Consider the following 24,484-nt stretch of genomic DNA (forward strand, 5'->3'; position numbering starts at 1 on the left):
TGGAATTGTATACATTATTGAATCTGGCACAGTAATCTTGGACACTTTCTTGTGGGCCTCTTTTCAAGTCCTCATATTCTGTTAAAATGTGTAAAGGGTCTTTCTTATTTTCTCATCTATTCAAAAAAGTTTGATAAAGGGCATCTGGGTCAGCAATATGATTTGCAGGGAGTGCTCTAAACCAGGTCCTTACATCACCTGTTAAACTTTGAACAAAGATCTTCATTCTTACATCATCATCATCATCAATCTCATAGTTCTCAAAATAATCTTTCATTTTCTTAGTGTGTTGTTGAGCTGTATAGGTGCCAGTACCATCAAAATAGGTGATTTTGCTTTGATAATCTTGGGGCATAGCCCCTGTATTTGCAGGTAACTGCAAGGGAGCATGTCGGTTTGCCATATTTACAGAGATAAATGGGACAGTAGGAAGAAATGCGATAGCTGGAAGAACAGGGATAACAGTGGAAATATGTGCAGTGGATGGTGGAGTAGAAAGGATGCTTTGAGGTGTGGATGAAGAACTCGGAGAAGCTGTAGTATTGACAGAGAGGACTGATGCTTTTGCAAGAATAAGCTCAGTTTGGATAGAGTTCTGCTGAGGTGTGTCAAAGTTTAAATCAGCAGAATTTTCTTGCTTATCTCGGCTCCTAAGGCTCTTTGGGATCAAATTAGGATTTTCAAAGATAGCTGGAGGATTCAGATCTGGATTTGATCTAGTGTAATGGATTTTCTTCTTTGGAGCCAGCTTCTAAATCTATTTTTTGGTATTTTCTGGAAGTATTTGAAGAATACAACTTTTAACAATATTTTGAAGGAAGCTTTTGAAATATAGGAAGCTTTGAATTTTCCTTCAGATATGTTGAAACAAGGAAACTGATCAAGTCTTTGAGACAACTGTTTAAAGCCTAAAACTAGACTAGAGATAGACTGAAGCAGCTTTTATTTACTCTTGTAATTGCATAGCAAAAACAGTTTCAAAGGCTACCTGGCTAACTTCAGGCTCCATCTATAGCTTTAGAAAATAGACAGCAGTAACAAATAATCATTCAGTTCCCCAGTGGAGTCGCCAATGATGTTATCACTCAGGTTGTTCCCCAAAGCTCCTAGAAAAGGGAATACGGCCGAGGTAACCACTAACCAATCTTTTAGATGCAGGTCCTAGCCTATCTGCATCCAGAGAGGGCTCTCTCTTTATGATTTAACTTTGTTTTGGAGTATATTAGGCTAGTTATGAAGAACAGGGGTTTTGTTTGATTTTTGGATGACGATTTTCAATAGAAGAACGTGTAAATCTGAGAAGTTCAGTCCATTGGGCTATGGAGTTTATGAAGATGAACTGCTGGATGTGGTTTCTTTGACAGAAGGAGGTACTACAGAGTAAGATAATTAATCATGAAACAAACTGTAAGCTGAAATAAGGTGGAATGGAGTCAGGGGGTGAAGGGCAACTAAGAATCCTTCATCATGCTGATAGAGGGAAAGTGAATGAACATTGCCAGGGAGCAATTAAGAATTCCCTAGTTGTATTCAAGATGCAAGAACTAGGGGAAACAGGAGCAATTAAGAATTCCTGCCTATGCTGATTCTGAAGAAAACATAAATAATAACAGAAATTGAACACAGAGTACAGTTAAGTAAATTCTGGGTTATTCTTTTTCCCTGTTATTAAGCGTATGAACATAGATGATATATAAAAACACAGAAACAGTAAAACATGAGTTAAAAAGACTTATTGATCCATGAGATAATTCGAGAATTTTGCAACATAGTCCATCTGTCATCAATTCCACAACCAGAGAGTTTAGCAACAACGCATTCCAGCGACCTTTTATTCAGAAGAGTTCTCAGAGTTACAACGTAGTTCCAGAAATGTATCACCAACCCTTCAAACTTTGATGAAGGGGGTATTTATACATAAAAATATGTACAACGTAAAATATCTCATCAAAGCTATGCGATAATATCTAAATTTAAACCTAATTTACAAGAAAAGTAGAAACAGCCAGCTTATGCTATGCTGGAGGCTGGCCCTTTATGGTTTGGCTTGCAGCTATCTTTCTGTAATAACTATTCCTTAACTTCTGATCTGGTTTTCTTAGTCGGTTTTGATATTCATTAATTCTGACTTGACTTGCCTTTACTTCTGCGCTGATGCTCATTATGGCTCCTCTGATACTCTTTGACTTTAATCATTCTCTTTAATAATGAAGAGACCCTGCTTACTGTTGTCTAATAAAATATAATTGGTAACGTGTCTTCACTGGCTTTCTCCGCAATTGATATCTCTGAAGGTTTCCACCGACTGCAACATGTATCCATGTTTATCTCTGTTTCTGTCTTCTGTAAGCTTGGAAGTTCCTCGGTGCCGGTTCAACTGTGTTAAAAGAGAAAGAAAAATGTACTGCACAAGTTGAACGGTTGATGGCAGAGCTGGCGCTAGAGTTTTCTAGTCGGAGGTGGTCATGAAAATTGGGACTGCGAACCCAGTCCCTTTTAGCCCGGAGCATTGTTTGCAGCAAAAAACATAAAAAAGACCCATTTTCCTCTTAAATGAACAAAAATGAATTTTGGCGGGAACTTTCGATTTGATCGGGTGCGATCAGCATTGGATAAAATGGATGGATGAGGGCCATTGGATCACATACAGGCGGATCAGACGGCTGAGGGGAGATCGCAATATCGTACCGACGGAAGACAGGAGGTTTGGAGTCTTTATACATATATGCGATATGCGATATGCGATTTTGCGATTTGCGATCAGATCGCATAGCGAAAGGTAAGAGGCGCAGGTTAAACTGTATGAGATAATGCGATATGCGATTGCGAAATCACATCGTGGAATTTAAATAGGGAAAATGGAGTCGGCGGGGTGAAAGTGCGATTTGTGATTTTGCGATTTAGATCGCAGTGCGGAAGGTCAAATGGGCGTGTTTTTATGGGTTTAAGAGCTCGGGGTTTGGTTATTAATCAACCAGATGTTGATTAATTCCTTTGGGCACGAGGAGGGAGCTCTTAATAAGTTTCAAGTAAACTTATTAATTCCCCACAAAACATATTTATGGTTGTATTTCAACCGAGGCGGGGATATATTAAATATTGGGGCTTTTTATACCTAAAGTACGGGAAGGGTATAAAGGGGGATTTATATAATAAAGTTAAAAGTTAGTATGGATTTTCGAGAAAATGGAAAGCTCTTTAAGCTATGATGTTAAAAATCTTAGTCTACAAGGGGAAAAAGTCATTTATTCAAGAAAGATGGCCACTTTCCTAAGCAAAATTTGGGATTTTCAATTAGGCAATCGACGAAATGGAATGGGTGGCTTAGTGGTATCTAAGAAGATTTTTAATATTACTGGGGGAAATTAGTAAATGATTTGGGGAGAAATGTGAAGGGGAGTTAGTCACACCTCGCTTGAGCTGCTCCAAGTCAAATATTTTCCATGGTACTTGTGATGGAGGTAAAATTTTAACAGTTTGAGAGACAAAATTAATCACCAATTTCATTCTGCGACACCAAGACTGCCTACCCAACCTATTACACCTAACATTTTTTCTTCCTTTTTGATTAGGTGCATTTGAACTAGAAAACCCTTACTCTCTTCTTTTCTTTTAGCTGCAATCTTATCTAAGTCTACCCTTATTTCTTCCAGGGGCTCAGATTTCACTGTTGAGCACCCTTGCTTCTCTACCTAACTACTGATCTGCCAAGCTTGAATTGTTTGGGCAGATTTTGTTCTCTACCTCTAAAACAAGAAATTTTAAACATGAACTGGCCAAGATTGAGCTGTTTGGCCATCCATTAAATGTGACAACCGTCAACTGATTGCACACAAGTGAGATTCTTTTGCAAAATAGGACAGTAGTGGCATTTTGGATTAGCACACTTTCCTGGTCTTTTCTTTGGGGTTCATTTTCTTTTCTTTTTGACCAATTCATTCTTTTTTCCCTTTGATTTTTCTTTTAGGGCATACCCTCTTTTCATTTTTTAATTTTTTGATTTTTTCACAATATGGAACCTTTGCAGCATGGAAAGGATGAACATATTTGGCATTTTATCATTCAATCATGAAAAATGACACCTATTGGTATAGGAACCTAACACAACTGCCGAAGAGTTTGCCAACTCAACATGGCTTGTTGCATGTAGGCCAATGCATAGAACTGCTTTTTGATTGTAGTAACAAAGTCACTCCAGACAGAGATGGTCTTACCATACTTCCTCATATCAGCTTGGGTTCTTCCTTCCCACCAAACCAAGGCAGTGCCTCCTAGGCGTAGGCTTGCTAGCTGAATATTTATCTTGTCTGAGTCTATATTTTGTACTCTACAATACACATCAATTTGTCTAATCCAATTGTCCAACTTTTCAGCATTTAGCTCTCCATCATATATAGGCAAATCAAACTTAACATCTAACTTAATCAAGGATGCTTTCTTATTATGCACAGGGCTACTAGGAGGTGTAGGGAAGTTTTATTCTTTCCCCTTTCCTTTGGAGTGGTCATGGGAATGAGATTCATCTTCTTCTTGATCTTGCTTAGAGCTTGATGAATCTTCACCCTTATGCTTTCTAAAGTCCCTATACATTTCTTCTACCATGGACTTTATAGCTAGGAAAATTTCTATGAATTGAGGGTCTGGCCCTATAGAACCTTCTTCTGACATTGTCTTTCAAGAATAGACTCTCCCAATTTCAGGATTAGTTTCCACCAACTCTCCTTCTCCTAATTTGAGCTTTGATCTAGTGATCATTCACAGCTAAGCCAACACAAGCTTGTCCAACCTTACAGCCTAGAGCTCTGATACCACTTGATCTGATAACCACCCTATGAGTGACCTCAGTTGAAGATTTATTAAACAAAAAGGTATTACAGACCCATGTGCTGGTGTGTGTGTTCTGTGTTATTAAGCAACAGATTGATCAGATTGCCAATACACATAAAATAAATGGAAAGACAGCAGAGAAATACAGTAAGCAACACAAAGACACAAGTAATTTTTAATAAGGAGTTCACCCTATTCTCCAGGGCTACGTCTCCGGTCCAGCTTCAATGGTGGCCTTGTTTTATTATGTCTTTGAGTAGAGAAATTACAATACAGGGACTCAATGTGAGTTCTCCTGAAGCAGATTTTGCTTGGCAGGGTGGTTCATGGATTCCCCAAGCGACTTGGAGTACATAGACTCTTGTTCTTCCTACCAGCTCTGTGACCCTTGGTCTACAGTGGAACGAGCCAACTGTGATGCTCAATCCGGACAGATTCCTCTATGGTAAGGCTTGAATCTTCAAGCTCTCTGGTGCTCGATGCTGCGTGTGGTCAGCTCAGCCCTCTATCTCCTCGGCTTGGCTTTACTGCTCTCTGTGCTCAGTCCTCTTCTCAAGGTTTACTATCACTGTCTCTCTTGGTCGCTTGGACTCTTCGCTCTCTCTTTTCTCGAATCCCCATTCGCTGTCTCTGTTCATGGCTTTATCCATTCAGACTCCATACCTATTCGGTTCCTCTCCCGCCTGCGTCGATTCGCTTGTCGCCTGTGTGCTTGGAATTCCCTGTTCGGCATCAGCATGATCACTCGAGAAGTAGCCACGTGTCCTCACTGGAACAGTGCCAGCCTGTTCGTCGATTCGTTTCTTCGGTTATGCATTCTTTCTCCACCGTGGCGGTCAACGGACTTCAAATCCCTTTAGAACTTGGCTTAATTCACTGTCAGTTCCGTTCTATCTATCGGGTGCAATCTCAGCCATCCGATCTGGGCTCCTCCAGATCCAACTTCATTCGCACGTCGAGTGCGGTTGACTTGCTCGACTGATAACGCACGATCATGGTGGTTTTTCTCTCACCTCCGCTGCCACGCGTCGATCGTTGAGTGTGCTCACTCCGCTTTTTCCAAAACCTCTTACCGTTCAAGGGCACCCCGGGTAAAACCGCCGGTTTCCAAGTCGTGGGTCCCACCTTCGTACGATGGCGCCTTTTCGGTTCTCCGCCCACGGTCCTCTAGCTCCCAACGTGACCGAGTGCTTAAGCTCTACCATTTCAGCCCTGTTTGCCCAGCGATGCGTGTTAGCGCGCATCGAAAATCAGCTCCTTTTTCCATTTCGGGGCTCCCAGGGGCCATTTCGACCTCCTGCACAGTCTCCATGAGCCTCGGTCAGCGCTCTTTGACCGAGGTCCTTGTCGTTTCGCGCCGGCTGCCATGGCCACTGGTTCAGGGTGTTTTCGATTGCTGTTTTGGATTTCATTCGAGATTTGTTCGACCTGTTTTAGTCATGGTTCTATGACAGTCATTTATGGATCCGATTCGGATCAGGTCATAGAGAAGAAAGAGATTCCTTTGAAGAAGCCATATGATGCAAATCTCCTGAATTGATGATCCATTATTGCAGTGTAGAATGAAGGGAAATCAAATCCTGACCATTACCCCTTGTTTTTTATGGTTTTTCTTGCGTCTTCTTCTTAAAAAATTTTGGAATGTGTTGACCAATATTATTTTGTTGAAGAGTGTTTTCCATAAAATCAATGATCTTCTACATATAAGAGGATTTAGGATAATATATTTTTTTATAATAAGGACACTTGGAGTTTCATTTCTTTCCCTTCTTATCCTTGCAGTTGGAAGAGCCATATGGAGGTATTTGATTTCTTCCCTTTCCTGGATATATATCTTTTGCCTTTCCTTTGCCTTTGGGTTGCTAATTTGGTTTCGAGTTGGAATTTCCTTTTTCATGCATGGCAAGATCATGTGCATTTGAAGATTTTAATGAACCCATATTCATGAGATTATCTTGCTCATGGATGAGAGACTCAACAAATGCATCAAGTTTGTGAATTTTTCATTTACTGCAGTTGGAAGTCTAACTGTATGAAATGTAGAAACAAAAATAGCATATTCAAGATCTAATTTCGACAAAATAGAAAGAATCAATTGAATTTCCTGTTTGGATTTATCGATCCTGCAATATTGTAACTGAAGAAGAAATTATTTGAATTTAATAAAGAAATCTTGAATGTTCTCAAAATTGCTTAGATCTAAGGAATTAAGATCGTTTTCAAAAATATGAGCCCACATCTTGTCTTGCTTTCCAAATAAATTCTCCAAGGTTGTCTAGATTTGATTCGATGTGGTGCATGTGTCTACATGGAAGCACAATGTTGGAGATATTGTCAACAATAGAATACCAAAGGCCTTATCCATCGTATTGAACTATCTGGATTTTTTTAGTGGAGGAGTTGGGTTCAGTTTCTGTATCCATAAATCTCTGATACAAGCCTTTGTGTTTGAGATAAAGAAATATATGGCTTCCATTGGAAGTAGTTATATAGAATCATAATAGCTAAGGATGGAAACTCTATTCTTTCACCTTTTGGATGTTGCGAAAATTCTCTAATATTCTAATATTGATATAGATTGGACCATTATATTGTTTTTCATCCATATCCCTACTTTATGAGTGGAAAAGGTGGAGGAATTAGCTCTTAGGACCATTTTTACCAGTGGGACCTAATCTGGAAAATTGGGGCCTGAAACCTTCCAGGAGCATTTTGAGGCATCAAACGATGTTTTTGGGGGTAAATATTTATCAATCTCATGTAGCACCTTTGTTTCCCATTATACACATAGATACCTTTCCGAGGTGTAAGAATCACGATAATCATAATCCTATGTATTTATGCCACTGAGCAGTTGAACTTCTTATTTTAACCACCATAATTTGAGAGGGTGCCACTTCAACCCCCATTATTCATGTAAAAGGGGATATATATGTGATTATGATGTAAAATACTATAGAAGAGTCTATATTGCAACTCTAATTAAGATTTGATGTAGTTAAACCTAACTACTAGTAGGCTATCAAGATGTGTTATAACCGAGCTACTGAGAGGAAAAGGGTTCTTTTCTTGTGAATGAATTTGTTCCATAACTAAGAAAAAATATCCAAGAGGGATAGGAGGTAGAGCACACAAATATGATTCATGAATTGTAGCATCCCACTGGCCACAAACCATACTTCTTTGTACTTGTATTTGTATTTCTTGTTGGGTCCTTTGTTTTGGAGAACCAAATTTTTTTCATGTTTTAACAGATGACCATATTTTGACCAAAGGTGACAAATGGGAAGTTGCAGAGAAGGAAACCAAGGAAGGAGAAGGAATCTACGAAATTTTAGTAGTTACGAAAGATCGGTCCAGGAAATTAGGGCACATGTAGTCACAATGAGTTGGAATGTTCATTGACAACTGAGGAAGTAGTCACATATGAGAAAAAGAGGTACCCTAAAAGGAAAGGGCAAAGCATCCAAGGAAGAAAGTAGTAGTCCAAGTGAGAAAAGCGCTTAAAAAGGCCGAAGGAAAAGTTGGGGAGAGAAAGAAGTGTACCAAAACATTGTCATGGACCCTATTGAGACCGCATGATTCTGTAATCACCTCATAGTACATTATCTTATATTTCTAGTCTTTGTTCTATCGAAAAGGATTCTAAGTCGGATGTACTAATGTAATGCTAGCCAAAACTAATAAAAGAGGAAGCTACAGGGACGTATGATAGTCTTCTTATGTTGGGTTTATGTATCCCATTTTAAAATTTTATTATGCATGTATGTGCGCATTCTATGTCCATTTGAATATTTTAGATGTTTTCTTTTGTAATGGTTGCATGTATGATGCCTTCGTTCTGAGTTTAATGAGTATTGGTAACCTTCATGCAATTTCCATGATGCCTGGTTCCATTCTAATGTAGGAGCATGAGGCTTGAAGACAAAAGGTTTCGAATTTATTTCAAAAATACAAAAAAGGTTTATAAGCAAAGGAGTGGGATCCTTTAGCTGTCAATTCACAAGTTTTCTAGATAGGATTTGAGCTAGGATTTAGGTATTGAGTGATTTTGTAATTAATTCATGAAATTTAGATTCAGTTGATATTCTCGAGGAGAAAATCAACCAGATTAGATATTGTTTAAGATTAGGCAGATTCGATCCAGTGATTAAGGATCTGATTGTTAGAACGAAATGGTATTTATGTAAGTTCTGAATGATTGTAAGGGGATTTTGACTGATTTGGCTTGTTTCGGCCATATAAGATTAAGTTACAAAAATTATATCTCTGTGTATTTTTGTGCATAATTGGTCAATCCCAGAGGTGTTGTATCCCTACGAAGTATCTCTGTGTATTATTGAATTTTCAATTTGGCCTAAAAATTTAGAGTTCTGTATGATCTAGTGTGATCGTGTTTAATTTCTCTTTCACAGTGTATTAAGTTAAATTGAATGTGTTTCAACCACAGATCTTTAATTAGCTAAGCTTCGAATCATAAAGAGTAGAGCTAAATTTGGCAGAAGAAGAATGGCAGAGGAAAATATCTGAATGATCAACAACTGCGAGGGTGGAAGTGTACGGATTTCTTGATCGTGGTTGAAGCCCTACACTCACTCCTAGCTGTCAATCTCATATTCAACGTCTTATGTCATAGTCAAATACAGGGGTTAAGCTATTTTTAATGTGTGTGCTAGTTGAAGATCTGAAAGCCTTAGATTTGATGTCCTCCTATATCCAATGGATATCGGGTCATTAAGTGATTGGAAATTAATTCCAAAAATGGACCCGAACATTTATAGATCAAGGATTTATATTCCTTATTAGCTCCGTAAGGGCGGGTAAATGTTGTGCAAGATCCCTTGCGATATCGCTGCTGACCATTGGATCAAGTGTGTCTTGATCAAACAGTGGAGGATCACCGATTAGTTTCGCATCGCAATATTTCATGAGTGAATGAACCTTAGCCTTAAGAAAATGCGATTTGCAATGTGTGATGCTTAGAGGACTTATAAATCACTTATCATTGTGGTTAAAATTAAGCAGTTTTGATAATTTACCAGAATAGTCATGTTTGGAGGTAGATGACTGATACTTCAAAGGAAATCCAAGAAGAAATTCCACCTGAACTTGCAGAAATCATTTCCGGATTTGAACAATTGTCCATTACACCTCCACCCAGGCCACCATTTATGGTATCAGAGCAGCCTACTGACAGTTAACAGGATCTCAAGGATCAGAAAAAGAAATTCAACATGGCTTTCAGAGTTGGAGGAAGAGGTGGTGGTCAAAGAAGGGGACGACCAGTTGCAAACGCTGAAGTGTTGGAAGCTATGCAACAGATGCAAGCTAGATTGGAAGCAATGGAAATGGGAAGAGATGCAAATGCTGGGGATGTCAGTGAACTTGAAGCTGAAGCTGCAGAAGAAGAACCTGTAGATATAACTCCTGAAATGAGATTCTTTAAGTCAGTATTGAGATCCACATCCAAGCCTAGACTTGAAGTCTCAATCTACACAGGAAGCTTAAGCCTTGAGGAATTAATAGAATAGATAAATGACATGGAGAAATTCTTTGATTATGAAGAAATAGATGAAGGAAAGAAGGTGAAGTTTCCTGTCACAAAACTGAAAGGATATGCAGCACTTTGGTGGGTTGGAGTGCAGGCAGAAAGAAGATGAATTGGCAAACAACCAATTAAGAATTGGAACATGATGGTGGCAAAACTGAAAAGTAAGTTTCTACCAAGTGATTATCAGCAAAAATTATTTAGACAGATGCAAAATCTTAGACAGAGGTCCATGACAGTCAAGGAATACACAGAGGAATTCTACAAATTGAGTATAAGAGCAGGACAAATCCAAGATATAGCTGAGAAGGTTGCCAGATACGTGAATGGTCTTAGAATGGACATTCAAGATGAGATAAGTGTGTTGTCTCCTAAAAGAGTAGAAGAGGCTTATCAGATGGTACTGAAGGCTGAAGAAAAACTCATGAGGAAGCAATCTTCCAGAAATAGAGGTACTTTCTGAGGAAGGGAAAGTTAAGGTGGTAGTGGAATATCTACAACACCTAGAGATGGAGCTAGTAGCAACTCAAGTCAACATGCACCACAGGAGGTGATGCAAGTGGTAGAGGGAGTTTTTCTAGAGGAAAAGGAGGCAGAGGAAGAGAAGTTAGATGTTACAGATGTAACAAGCTGGGACACAGAGCTTATGAGTGCCCAGATAATATACGAACGATTGTTGAATTGAGGCTTCTCTGATCCATATCAGGTTGTCCTGATGATGAACCACACTAGTTGGTTCGAAACGCGTCGACAAATGATAGATCTTGTGATTTAAGCCGAAAATTTTCTCGTAAATATAGGAATGAATCAAAGGAGTACAATTGTTGCAAAAACTGAAGAGGAAGCAACAAAGGTAATAGACGAAGAGAATGTACCAGAGAAAGGGGAATATTTGGTAGTCAACAAAATTTTGTTAAAACCTGAACCAGCACACAGGAAAACCTTGTTCAGGACTGTGTGTAAGGTTCAAGGGAAGTGTTGTCAGATGATAATAGACAGTGATAGTACAAATAATTTGGTCTCCACAGAAGTGGTGGAGAAGTCGAAATTCAAAACAAAGAAACATCCAACACCTTACAAGGTGTCATGGCTTTAAAAGAGATATCAGTTGGTAGTGAATGAGCAATTTGAAGTGGAGTTGCATTTGGGTAAATACAGAGACAAAATTCTATGTGATGTGATGCCTATGGATGTGTGTCATATATTGTTGGGTAGACCTTGGCAGTATGACAAAGGAGCTATGCATGATGGAAAGAAGAACACATAAAAATTTAACAAAGATGGTGTTAATCATACATCGCTGCCAATAGAAGAAGAGGATACATAAAAAAAACCTGATCCAGAGACCCTTTTGCTAAGTGGAAAGGAGTACTTGTAGCAGATGGAAGAAGATGAGGTAAGTTTTGCGTTGGTTTGCAAACCCAAGGTAATAATTACTTCCACAAAAATTTCTGATTTACCAATTGAAATTCAACAGATGTTGGATAGTTATTGTGATATCATTGTAGATGATTTTCCTGATGAGTTACTACCCATTCGAAAAATCAGTCATCACATAGATTTTATTTTAGGAGCAAATATACCTAATAAAGCAGCTTATAGGATGACTCACACAGAGAATGAAGAGATCAGGAAATAGGTTTAGGAACTGTTAGACAAGGGACTGGTTAGAGAGAGTTTGAGTCCTTGTGCAGTGTCAACAGTGTTGAGCCCAAAGAAAGATGGAGGCTGGAGAATGTACCCTGATTTGAGAGCAATCAACAAGATAACAATCAGGTACAAATTTCCTTTACCTATAATCGAAGATTGGATGGATTGTTTGAGTGGAGCTAGATATTTTACAAAGTTAGATTTAAAAGGTGGTTATCATCAAATCAGAATTAGAGAGGGGGATGAGTGGAAAACTGCTTTTAAGACCAATGAAGGATTGTATGAATGGATGGTAATGCCTTTCGGGTTATACAATTCTCCTAGTACATTTATGAGACTTATGAATGAAGTTCTAAAGGAATTTATTGGTAAATTTGTAATAGTATATCTGGATGATATATTAGTTTATAACAGATCTAAGGAGGAACATGTGAGACATCTGAATTATGTCTTATAGAGACTACAACAAGAAAAGTTATTGTTAAATTTAAAGAAATGTTCATTAATGAAGGAGGAGTTGGTGTATTTAGGCTTTGTTGTTTCTTTTGAGGGGTTAAAGATGGATCCAGAGAAGATCAAGTCTATCATGGTGTGGCCTTCACCAAAAAGTGTCTTTGAGGTAAGAAGTTTTCACGGTCTTGCTAGTTTTTACAGGAAATTCATAAGGAATTTTAGTAAGATCAATACTTCAATTATTGACACAATAAAGAAGGAAAGACAACCATTAAATGGAATGCTGAAGCAAAAAATAACTTCCAACTGTTGAAAAGAAAGATTACTGAGAAACCTATTTTGATTTTGCCTGATTTTAATAAACCTTTTCAAGTGAAGTGTGATGCCAGTGGAGAAGCCATTGGAGCTATTTTGAGTCAGGAGGACAGGCCTGTAGCTTATTTTAGTGAAGAGTTGAATGAGACAAAGAAGAAATATTCTTTTTATGACAAGGAGTTTTATGTAGTGGTGTAGTCTTTGAAGAAGTGGAGACATTCTTGATGTCCAAGGAGTTCATACCGTATTCACCATGCATTACAATACATTATGCAATAGCCAAAGCTTAACCAGAAGCATGCAAAATGGGTAGAATACCTGCAAAGTTTTAATTTTGTATTAAAACATATAATTGGTCAATCAAACAAAGTAGCAGATGCCTTAAGTAGAAAAAGAATTTTTGTTCAAGAAAGTCAAATTCAAGTGTTGGGTTTTGATTTTTTTAAAGAGTTATATGAGAAAGATCTAGATTTTAAAGAGGCATTTGAAGCTTGTAGAAATCCTGTTTTGTTAGACAGAAGCAAGTGGCTGGATTATTTCTTGCAAGAGGGACTGTTGTTTAAAAGAAATCAACTGTGTATACCAAGTTGTTCTATGAGGGAGAATTTGATCAAGGAGAAACATAGTGGAGGACTTGGAGGGAATTTTGGTGTAGACAAGACTTATGAACAGTTGAACAGGTTTTATTTTTGGCCGAAAATGAGGTTTGAAGTGGAAAAGTATGTGAGAAATTGTAAAGTCTATCAGTATGCAAAGGGAAGGAGTCAAAACACAGGTTTGTATGTTCCATTACCTATTCCAGATAGGCCTTGGGATATGGTAAGTATGGACTTTGTTTTGGGTTTACCAAAAACTCAAAGAGGAAATGATTCAATTTATGTAGTAGTTGAAAGATTTTCAAAAATGGCACATTTTATTTAATGCTATAAAACCAGTGATGCTACTCACATTGCTAATGTATTTTTTAAGGAGATTGTAAGATTAAATGGGTTACCTAAGAGAATTGTTTCAGACAGAGACACCAGATTTGTTGGACATTTCTCGAGGACATTATGGAAGAAGCTTGGAACTAAACTGAGTTTCAGTTCTACTTATCATCCTCAGATGGATGAACAGACTTAAGTTGTAAATAGAAACTTAGGTAATCTTCTGGGAAGTCTTGCAAGTGAACATCCAAAACAGTGGGATCAAGTATTGGCACATGTAGAATATGCATATGATGACTCTCCTAACAGGAGTACAGGGCAGATTCCATTCCATATAATATATGGAATGCACCCAAGAGGAGTGTCTGAATTGAGAGACTTGGGAAAAGATGAAAGGAGAAGTGTTAAAGGAGATTATTTTTCTACAGAAGTTCAAGCAATACACGAACAGGTAAAACAACAACTACAGGATAATAAAATAAAATACAAGGGCAGAGCAGATTTGAAGAAAAGAGAAATTAATTTTGAGGTTGGAGATTTGGTTTTAGCACACCTGAGGAAGGAAATATTTCCAAAAAGGGAGTAAATAAGCTAAAGTTTAAGAAAATTGGACCATGCAGAGTCTTGAGGAAATTTTCTACAAACGCATATGAGATTGAATTACCCCCTGATATTTGAATATATCCAATTTTCAATGTTGTTGATTTGTATAGGTATGAAAGTGGAAATGCAGATGACACAACATAGGATGAAGAAGAAAAAGATATTGATTGGGTAAAACAGTTGCTTATAGCAAAGGAATTGAAGCCAGAGAGGATTTTGGACAAGACATTGTTGAAGAAGACAAGAGGACAAGAGTATTTTCAACATTTGGTCAAATGTAAAGATTAACCAATTGCTTCAGCTATTTGGATGGCAGATGCCATGCTACAGAAGTTGGGCAGTTCTATAGAAGAGCTCACGGATAGAAGCCCATGAAGAATTTTGTCATTAGGAGTCTGATGCAGGAGCATGAGGCTTGAAGATAAAAGGATTCGAATTTATTCCAAAAATACAAAAAAAAGTTTACAAGCAAAGGAGTGGGATCCTTTAGCTCTCAATTACAAGTTTTCTAGATAGGATTTGAGATAGGATTTAGGGATTGAGTGATTTTGTAATTAATTCATGTAGTTTAGATTCAGTTGAGATTCTCGAGGAGAATATCAACCAGATTAGATATTGTTTAAGATTAGGAAGATTCGATCCAATGATTAAGGATCTGATTGTTAGAATGAAATGGTATTTATGTAAGTTCTGAATGATTGTAAGGGGATTTCGACTGATTTATCTTGTTTTTTCCATATAAGATTAAGCTACAGAAATTATATCTCTATGTATTTTTGTGCATAATTGGTCAATCCCGAAGGTGTTGTATCCCTCCGAAGTATCTCTGTGTATTATTGAATTTTCAGTTTGGCCTCAAAATTTAGAGTTCTGTATGATCTGGTGTGATCGTGGTTAATTTCTCTTTCGCTGTGTATTAAGTTAAATTGAATGTGTTTCAACCACAGAACTTTAATTAGCTAAGCTTCGAATTATAAAGAGTAGAGCTAGATCTGGCGGAAGAAGAATGGTGGAGGAAAATATCTGAATGATCAGCAATTACGGGGGTGGAAGTGTACGAATTCCTTGATCGTGGTTGAAGCCCCGCACTCACTCCTAGCCTTCGATCTCATATTCAACATCTTATGTCACAGTCAACTGTGGGGGTTAAGCTGTTTTTAATCCATGTGCTAGTTGAAGACCCTCAAGCCATAGATTTGACGGCCTCCTATATCCAACAGATATCGGGTCATAAAGTGATCAGACATTAATTCCAAAAATGGACCCGAAAATTTATAGATCAAGGATTTATATTACTTATCGGCTTCGTAAGGGTGGGTAAACGTCGCGCAAGATCTCATGCGATATCATTGCTGACCGTTGGATCAATTGTGTCTTGATCAAAAGGTGGAAGATCCTCGATTAGTTTCACATCGCAATATTTCATGAGTGAATGAACCTTGGCCTTAAGAAAATGTGATTTGTGATGCTTAGAGGACTTGTAAAGCACTTATCATTGCGGTTAAGATTAAGCAGTTTTGCTAATTTAGCAAAATAGTCGAGTTTGGAGGTAGATGACTGATACTTCAAAGGAAATCCAAGAAGAAATTCCACCTGAATTTGCAGAAATCGTTTCCGGATTCGAACAATTGTCCATTACACCTCCACCCAGGCCACCATTTGTGGTATCAGAGTAGCCTACTGACACTGAACAAGATCTCAAGGATCAGAATAAGAAATCCAACATGGCTTTCAAAGTTGGAGGAAGAGGTGGTGGTATGACCAGTTGCAAATTCTGAAATGTTGGAAGTGGTGAAGTAGGAAAGTGTTCTCTCTATGGACAGAGGAAACCCCTCTAGCCCTAGAGTGGGTCTAGTCACAGCAAAGACAAAACAAAAATTGATTCCCTTAAATAGTCATCGTTGGAGGCCTACCTCAAACCGGTGGTTGGTGAAGTTCCGTTGCATTGCTCCAGCTTCTATTCCCTTCTCCTTAATGAGCAATCAACTTGAAACACCATAAGAAAACAACAGGGAATGTAACCAAGAACAACAATGATCTATTTACTCATAAAGTCAAGAAATCATGAGCTATCAAGTAAATTACATACAAGACATAGGAAATCATCATTGATTGTATTAATAATGAATTAAGAGCAAAGCTTACAACCAAGTCTTGACATCGCAAGCCTTCTCGGAGGGTCCAACTAGTATGTTTCTCCAGGCATTCACTCTTCTAGGATGGGTCTCCCAACATACAATATCTCTCTCTCACTCATAAGCTTTAATAAAAAGTTAAGTGCACTCCACAACCTCTTACAAACTATTAACAATCCCACACTTGTCACACTCACACCAAAGCTATCTATCAAACTCAAAAGTACTAGCAGCACTGCCCAACCAAAAGAACTACAAAAACTAGCAGATCATAGCAATGGTGAGTGATTTTATAGGAGAAGGAGTCTTCATGAAATGAGGGAGAGGGAGCTTATCCTCAAGGGAGGTTGCACAAGAGGTGGAACCACCATCCCAGAGGCAGAAAGACGACCCAAACTGACCCAACAACTAGCTCTAGAAACATCCAGAAGGCCGACTATTTGAACTAATTCGCGAAATTTGGATCATCGCACGTCATGAACTGAGGACTAGCGATGATGTCGCAACAATACAGTTCATGATAGGGAATCATTGAGGATTTTAAGGGTTTACTCGCAACGATGTAGAAACTTAGTAAAAAATGGTCAATATTCAGCATTAGAGAACATTTGCTTAATCTTCTTACATTGGTGGGAAGATATGAACATGTTTATTTGACACATGACATAGTAGAGGGACTAAGATGAGGAAAATGACAAATTACTGTGTAACAGATGCCCCCTAAATCATGAAGCCCGAGAGAGTGGGAGGGGTGAAATGCTTTACGAAACTATATGAATTGGGACACACCTTGAAGAACCTGCAGGCGTAAGTACAACTGATATCTCTGATAGTGAAATACATGTAGTCTAGGCATGGGCGCAGCCATCCAAAAGACATATGAAAATTGGTTTGTGGTATGGACGTAGCCACCCAGTTGAAAAGACCATGATAATGATAAAGTTATGGTCGCAACCATCCATGAAGACTCAGGTATGTAATCACAAACCACGCAGCCCGAACATATGTAATCTTTGTTCGGGGTCTTGAAAACCAACCGATCATAGTACAAATTCTAGCATAAGAATAGATGTGCTGAGGTCGAGCATGATAGAAAGTTGCTTGATTACCGACCAATGATGAAAACCATTAACAAGCACGAGAGGAACCACCAATAATGCCAATGGTTCTCAAGGTACTGTCCAGTACAATCCACTAAGTGTGAAAAATGAACTGAAGTCGAACACTTGTGGAATCACCCAATCGAAGACCAATGATGAAAGTCTGTCGTCAGGCGCGAAGAACTTGCCATTGAGGCATGCAAGCTCCAAGGTACCCAGAGGGATCTCTAGACCAATCTCCTGGATAATGAGCTGGCATCTAGCAGAGACGATCCGTCGCAGGAGGGCCATAATGTTTCCCCCATCAACGACACGAGATAAGGAACAAGTGGTAGATGGTGAAAAAGAGTATCAGAGGAGGAGGTAAGGATGTGAACTACAGAAGGATTATACTCTTGAACATATCGGTGGCACGACTCTGGAATGTGGCAGCATTTTGGTACCAAGGGATTAGAGGCTTGATGGAAACAACATGGATCAAATGGAATGAGGCAAAATGGCAACCCAGAACCCTGGAAGGCCAAATGACAATGTGTGGATATCCCAAACCGACAAGAAGCAAAAGTGTCGATGTTCAAGAGTGATTAGTTACCATAGGTAACCAATGATGACTTCCAAATTTTTCCCCCACCATTGCTAGCAGGTACCCCAATTATTTGTGAAAACAAGCTTGAAGGGGATAGCATATGCTTGTAATATAAGTTCGACCTTCGAACGAATCCAACCCAGTAATAGTTTAATGAGCCCTAGGGAGGAGAAGCTTGAGTCTCATCATGGTAACGAATCCAATGTTGTCAGGGTTTAATGAGTCTGACATAGGTAAAAATCGGAGTCTTTTTCATGTTTAGAGAGTTTGAAAAAGACACGGAAAAAAAAAAAACTCTAGGGGGGTCCTTTTTTGTAATTTTGTGTCCCTCGAGCCTGAAAAAGTATAAAATAATACTTGAGAGAACCACTTGACCATTACAATCAAGGAGTACTTTTCCTAATTAGTGGCCTCGATTCAAAAAAGTAGAAAAGTGATCGAAGATACGTCGTTTCGTAACCAAAAAAGAGATTGAAACGACAAAAGCCAGGCCACCTTTTCGCGTTTATAAGGTCGGAAAAGAGCTGAAAGTGGATTGCCTTTTTATTCCATTTAATGAGTCAAAAAGGGAAAAACTCGGCAATCTTTTCATATTTTACGAGTCAGAAAAGAGCTTAAAGGTGACTCGTCCTAGAGGAACGAGTGGTATAAAGGGTAGCAACTGGTTCCGACAATGGTGGAACTGCTCAAAACATGTAATGGTCAAGAGGCTGGCTAATAAAACCACTCATCGCTGTGGTTCCTCAGGAAAGGAAAAACAACCAAGTGAAATCATATGATTGGCCAAAGAGATGGTGGTGATGGAATGAAACAACCAAGGCTCATCTAGCAGAATTTAGCAGATAAAAACAACAATCACGAGATGTAAATTTGGTATGGGTTCATTTTTACACAATCTTGAACCATGGAGAACTCTGCTTGGATTCGGTTTCATGTTTACACAAGCTTGAAACGAAAACTATGCTTGTCATTAGTTCACATGCCCCCATCATAATGACGCAAATCGAGGTGCATGCCCCCCAAGCTTCATTGCATTCAACAAAGTGGATGGAATGAAGGTTCACTTTCGAGATCTTGGAAAGACTCGACTTGGATTTTACGAGATCTTAATCAAAGACTCGATTTGGAAAGGGAGTTGTTTCATTTTTTAATGAGGTTGACACAGTAAAAGAACTATCCTCACAACCCTGTTTCATTTTTTAACGAGGTGGACATAAGATCAAGAACTTTCCTCAACACTCTTTATTTCATTTTTTAACAAGATTGACACAAGACAAGGAACTATGCTCCACAACCCTTGTTTCATTTTTTAATGAGGTTGACATAGGGACAAACTATCCTCGAGACTCCTTGTTTCATTTTTTAATGAGCTTGACACAAGATCCAGAACTATGCCTGTACTCCTGCTCATGGGCCATATGAGAACATGGCTCCCAAGAGGTCTTCATGGGATGGAAGAAACACACTCTGGGAGGAACACATGTCTTGAGGAACTAAGGACAGATTGGGTTCCAATGCCCCCAATACATGATGTACAAGACCATCTGCATGATCATCAGCAGAGGCGGAGATGGAACGGGTAGCCACATAATTGACCTGTGGCAAAGAAGGCACTTCTGGAAAGCAAGAACCAATAGAGGACGACGGCTACACAGGAGGCATCGGGGGACTGAAGAACGATAATTGATCTATGGTCACCATTCTTCCATTGTGTGGAAAACAAACCACATGGAAAAGTGAAGAGACAAGGGCCCCCATGTCATAAACATAGTCACGACCAAGGAGAAGACTGAAATCTAAAGCACGTTGGACAACCATTACGTCTATATAGACGGTTTGGCCTCCCAAAGTAACAAGAAACTTTGGAAGGATCCCTAAAGGTTGACTGGTTCCTCCATCAAACACTAACAGATTCTGCGTGACTGGCACAAGTTGTGGGGAGCCCAAAGCTTGCCAAGTAGTGAAAGGCATGAGGCTAACTGACGCACCTTCATCCAAGACAGTGCTAGGTACTGCCTTATCATAGGCATGTACTGTAATCTGGAAAGGCACGTAGGATGGAAGGCAGAAAGTAGTCAAGTGACTCTAGTCGAAGGAAACGACTGAACTACTTGGTGGGGGTATCATATGATTGCCCCCATGCTCTACAAGAACCGAAGAAGGACTCTTTGAATCAGCTGGGATAGGAGGGTCATTCTTGGACTCTGGAGAATCTGATGAGACGAGAAGAACATGAGTAGTAGAATCATGATGCTCATCGGGAATAGAGTGGACCACTGGTGGTGAATCCAAGTTGACACTCTGTCAGACCAATGGTTGGTCAAGAATAGGCTGAGCATAGCTAGGTTTGGGAAGAGAAGGGTGGACAAGAGAAGAATCTAAGTTAATCTCTTTGTCAACCAGGAGAGGGTCTGAAGAGAGCCTCTAATAACCAACTGGAAGTGGAGGCGAAGAAGCCATAAGAATTTCCAAAACAGCTGAAGCTTTATCCATAAGCAGACAAAGGTGAAGGGGATGGTTGCCTTCACACAGTCTACAGGGGAATCGAATCTTCCCTTTCTTCTTATCCCTACCAGGTTATAGGGTAGCATCATCATGAGCTTCAGATGAGGGTGAGGGACGAGCCAGATCGTGAGACCATACTTCTCAGATCCTAGGAATGCCAGGACAATCACAAAGAAGATGGTCACCCTTGCACAATTTACAAGGAAACTTAACCTTTTGCGGAGGAGCAGGAGGTGTTCCGACCTGAGATGTGCTCGGAGAAATAGTTGCATGGGTCATATCGCACTGATCAGACTTCTTCTTCTTCTTAGTCTCCTCGTTACTAGATGTGGAACTTTCACTAGGTGAAGGAGGAGAGGAAGGCAGAGAAACTGGGGAAGAAGGCGCAGGCTCAGCCTTGGAATCATCGTGTTGTGATTCAAATGAAGAAGACGACAGAACAGGGGTCATGACGCTCGGGACCACCGAGGTTGAAAAAAACCACACGGGCAAACCGATGGTTAACCCAGGCAAAGACAATGTTGCCATATATGGAGCACCAGCATTTCCAAATGGAGGAAACAGACCAGGATTTCCATCTGAGGGAAGACCTTGGCTGGTAGACTTGGGGGATGTTGTCATCAGGAGCGAGCTAGAAGATGAAAAACTTAACTGTAACCAGGAATATTTCGTGGGTAGTAAATTTTATGATGCAGGAACAAAACTTGACCTTTTCATGTTTCAAGAGTCGTGAAAAGGATGAAAAGGTGACTCTATCTCTTTCTAGGTTTAATGAGCCTGAAAGGACAAGTGCTCAGATGGACCTTTTCTTTTAAGGAGTCCGAAAAGGAACGAAAGTGACTACTCTAGAGAACTAGGCAAAAGGTTTACCAAACAACTCGTAAAACTGCATATACACCTTGGCGATCATATGAAAACCAAGGACTTTCTCTACGATAGTCAATCTTTTCGAATGCTGTGTTCAATGCGTTACAGTTTGCAAGGCGGCAGACACAGCTTCCTATGGATGTAGGATGATAACCTAGTGGGGTCTCCCAACATATACTCAACGGTACTGGGAGCGCAAGTCTGTACTAGTAGCTATTGAGTCACAGAAGGAGGAATCACCCAACCTTAAGTGAAAGCAATAGTGAGTAGGTTTAACGACGTCGGAGCATGTCTCTAGCCTAGACCTCTAAATAATGTGCGTTAAGTTCCAATGTGTTTTTAGGTTCATTTAGTTCATTTTAGAGTTGATCTTGAATTAGGTTTCAATTTCCAGGCCTTACCGTATGTATATCAAAAAACCCTAGGATGCAACTAGAATGATTAAAGCATCTTTCATTTCGATGAATGCCTACTTAAAGGAGGGTAGAAAATTCATCCCCAAAAAAACACAAGTGAATGCAAACACTAAGAAACACAATGCATCAATACACTAATATCACGATGCATCAATACTACTAATGAAATATTTAGAGTTCTCTTTTCAATTTCTCAAACATGAAAATTTGAAATGCACATATACTTTCACTTTCATATATCAAATGAATGCAATCCTTTAATTTTTTATTTTTTTTTTGAATTTAAAGAGACAAACAAGCAAGTGTGAACTGATCGATCCAAACAATTGTGATCTATGCTTGGTAGTGAAGAAATCGAATCAACATTAAAAAATCAGTTCAATAATCGACACTAAAAATCAACCAGCAAGAAAACAAGTAGCGAAAAAGCCTCAAGCAAATCAATAAGACGGTTGTAGATGAACCTTGGATAGATAAGTAACCCAAGAAAATGGTTTCTCGACGAAACCTCTAAAGAGTTAGGTCACATGGTCTAGAAACACAAGATTCACTCAAATGAAATCAAAGAGACAGTACCTTAACCAAAAGCAATCAAAACAAGCTAATGAGAGACAAGAAACAACAAGGGATAAACAAGATTTATGGATTCAGGAGGTAAAGTTGTAAAAACAACTTTACAAAAATCGTCGCGGGTGTTACACTAACAACTAGAGATTAGTCGCTGGTGTTACACTGACAACTAGAGACTAGTCGCTAAAGTACACTTGTTTTCAGCGACGATCCGATTTCAGGAGTGGTTGCGGGAATTAAACTAGAAACTTGAGACGAAAGCCAAATAGTCGCAGGTACAAAGCTAGAACATCAACGACGTCGTTGTGACTATTAGGCTATCTTCAACGATGATATTACTTAAGCAAAAGAAAAAGTAAAAACACCTAAATGACACCAGATAATCTTCTAGACAATAAGGCGACTTCCCAGATTGACCCAGGTAACCCAAAAACTGATGGTTTAACCCCAAAATTTAAGAGACACCAAATCAAAACCAAACAAAAACAAATAAGAGAAAAACATATAAAGGACTCCCCAGCGGAGTCGCCAACTGGTGAAGTAGGAAAGTGTTCCCTTTGTGGACAGAGGCAACCCCTCTAGCCCTAGAGTGGGTTTAGTCACAACAAAGACAAAACAACAATTGATTCCCTTAAATAGTCATCATTGGAGGCCTACCTCAAACCGGTGGTTGGTGAAGTTCTGTTGCACTGCTCCAGCTTCCATTCCCTTCTCCTTAATGAGCAATCAACCTGAAACACCACAAGAAAATAATAGATCACATAACCAAGAACAACAATGATCTATTTACTCATAAAGTCAAGAAATCATGAGCTATCAAGTAAATTACATACAAGACATAGGAAATCATCATTGGTTGTATTAATAATGAATCAAGAGCAAAGCTTACAACCAAGTCTTGACGTCGCAAGCCTTCTCGAAGGGTCCAGCCAGTAGGTTTCTCCAAGCATTCACTCTTCTAGGATGGGTTTCTCAACATACAATATCTCTCTCTCACTCATAAGCTTTAATACAAAGTTAAGGTCACTCCACAACCTCTTACAAACTATTAACAATCCCACACTTGTCACACTCACACCAAAGCTATCTATCAATCTCAAAAGTACTAGCAGCACTGCCCAACCAAAAGAACTACAAAAACTAGCAGATCATAGCAATGGTGAGTGATTTTATAGGAGAAGGAGTCTTCATGAAATGAGGGAGAGGGAGTTTATCCTCAAGGGAGGTTGCACAAGAGGCGGAACCACCATCCCAGAGGTGGAAAGGTGACCTAAACTGACCCAACAACTAGCTCTAGAAACATCCTGAAGGCTGACTATTTGAACTAATTCACCAAATCTAGATCGTCGCAGGTCATGAACTGAGGACTAGTGACGACGTCGCAACAATACAATTCATGATAGGGAATCATCGTGGATTTTAAGGGTTTACTCGCGATGATGTAGAAACTTAGTCAAAAAGGGTCAATCTTTAGCATTAGAGAACATTTGCTTAATCTTCTTACATTGGTAGGAAGATATGAACATGTTTATTTGACACATGACACAGTAGAGGGACTGAGATGAGGATAGTGACAAATTACTGTGTAACGGGAAGCAATGCAATAGATGCAAGCTAGATTGGAAGCAATGGAAATGGGAAGAGATGCAGATGTTGGGGATGTCAGTGAACCTGAAGCTAAAGCTACAAAAGAAGAACCTATAGATAGAACTCTTGAAATGAGATTCTTTAAGTTAGTATTGAGATCCACATCCAAGCTTAGACTTGAAGTCTCAATCTACACAGGAAGCTTAAGCCATGCGGAATTAATACACTGGATAAATGACATGGAGAAATTCTTTGATTATGAAGAAATAGATGAAGGAAAGAAGGTGAAGTTTCCTGTCACAAAACTGAAAGGATATGCAGCACTTTGGTGGGATGGAGTGCAGACAGAAAGAAGATGACTTGGAAAACAACCAATTAAGAATTGGAACAGGATGG

This window comes from Pinus tabuliformis, chromosome Q (assembly GCF_031772625.1).
Source record: "Pinus tabuliformis cultivar Carrire ecotype Pingquan chromosome Q, CPIR1, whole genome shotgun sequence".
NCBI classification, from domain to species: Eukaryota; Viridiplantae; Streptophyta; class Pinopsida; order Pinales; family Pinaceae; genus Pinus; species Pinus tabuliformis.